Below are 2,011 nucleotides of genomic sequence, written 5' to 3' on the forward strand. Positions count from 1 at the left end.
GAAAAGGACCATTAAAAAGGAGCATTAGTTCAAGAAAAGGTTATGCTTAACTAACCTCATTTTTAATTGAAAATGATCTAATGAACTGTTCTAACAACCTCCTGTAAGACTGATTGATTTGTAAATGCATGAAGAAAATATCAAACTAATCATATTTTGGGTAATACAATATAGTTTACCAACAAATGTCACTTAGTTTCATAAATCACTCTGTTTTGTAAATAACTTTAACATTTACCAGAGTGATTTTGATGGTGGCCAGAAAGTGGGGCTCTTGATCTCTAGAGGTGACAAGAGCACAGGAAGAACTTGCCATTAAAGAAAGTGGGGGAGCAAAAAAAGAAAAGTTTTTTTTTCCTTTTTCTCTTACTAGAAATGACCAGTGTGCTCTGTAGCAGGGCCAGCTTTGTTACATAGCCCCCAGGATTTTACTCTTTAATCAAGAGTGTTTTAAATCCCAAAGCTTTTTCCACTACTTGATTTCTGTGGTCATATAAGTCTCACATAACTATTGTCCTGCCAGATATATATTCAAGCTCTGTGGGGAAATGTGAAACAATAGGACCATTTGGGAATCAGGATCATAGGTTTTGACTGTCACCTCAATGGAAAACTTTGTGCAAGAAAAGTTCATTTCATAGAACTTTCCTGAATGTTTTAGCAGAGCTTTTATCAAGTATAAGACATAAATTTTTGATGGCACAGTATGTAAATTAATTTCATAGTAGTGAAGTACCTGTTGAACAACAATTTAACAGGGTAGAAACTTATTTTGAAAATGCCAAGGTAGAATATGTAATGTAAACATGTCCAGAGCTTCTTCAAAGAGATTTTTGAATCAATGTTTCTGCAAGTGAATTCTGGCAAACAAGTGGTACTAACTGTAACACAGAAAACTAAAATAACATATGGAATGAGGAGATAGAAAATAAAAGAGAAATCCTGTTAGAAAAGTTTATAAATGGTGGTGAAGAAATTTGCTAGGCTCTTGTATACTGAAAGCTGTTGATTGACTTTATTGATCTATTATGTGGATTTTCTTTTTCATTTTTCTTTTTCTTTTTTCTTTTTGGATGTACACAAGCAACACTTTTAGAAACAGATAAGCATTATTGACAATTAGGGTTTTCTACTGATGATCTTGACTGCTGCAAAGTGATTTCTCATAGACTTTGGGATACTCATGTGGTTGTTGGAAGTATCTTTATGAAGGCATAGGCAACAGTTGCACTATGAAGAAATTAAGTGGAAATTAGGTAGCAAGTACATCATTTGTACTTGATACTGTCTATAAATACTGTCAAAAGTCTTACTTTAAAAATAGAAATTTCTCATCAAAACGTATTTATTTCAGTATCTGTGAACTTGAGTTTATATGATTTATGAGATTTTCAAAAATAGTAAATATTTACTCCTCATATTTCTGTTTAATGCATATTAACCACTTATATTTTATAAAAAGCAGTAAGTCATATAGTTCCAAGTCTTGATCCAATATTACATATTTATGGAAAATGTTTTAAGTATTTCTCTTTTATATTTTAAAATTCATTTTTACTTATAGCCTTCCAATAATAAATCACAGATTAAGAAAATGAAGATTATGTTTCTTTTCCCATTTTGATGCATTTCAAGTTCATTTCTGAAAGCCTTTAAATTCAGACCTTATGTAAATTTTACCATGCTACACAATTTTGGTAAAGTATAGTTGTGATATTTAGATTCAGGTTAAGAATATTTCTCCATGTTTACTGGAAAAACACTACCTTTCCCTACTTTTTAAAGTTGGTTTTCCTGAAATCTAAAAATTTTAAGGTTTTGAATTCTCTTCATTTTTACTTTCTCAATATAAATTTGAAATATAAATATAAACTTGAATAGATTAATTTTGTATCATAGGCCTTTTACAAATAATTAGAATATTTAATAAATAAGAAAGTATTCACTGGCCTTGTTATTTTGGATTCTTCTTATAGTTGTTAAAATGGGGATCTCAAACATTTACCTAAGA

General features: G+C 30.1%; 1 pseudogene; it reads left to right on the forward strand.

Moving 5' to 3' along the window:
- Positions 1 to 375: 375 nt before the first annotated feature.
- Positions 376 to 1,256, forward strand: LOC127554932 (cobalamin trafficking protein CblD-like; annotated as a pseudogene).
- Positions 1,257 to 2,011: the final 755 nt, after the last annotated feature.

Source organism: Antechinus flavipes, chromosome 3, assembly GCF_016432865.1.
Source record: "Antechinus flavipes isolate AdamAnt ecotype Samford, QLD, Australia chromosome 3, AdamAnt_v2, whole genome shotgun sequence".
Taxonomy (NCBI): Eukaryota; Metazoa; Chordata; class Mammalia; order Dasyuromorphia; family Dasyuridae; genus Antechinus; species Antechinus flavipes.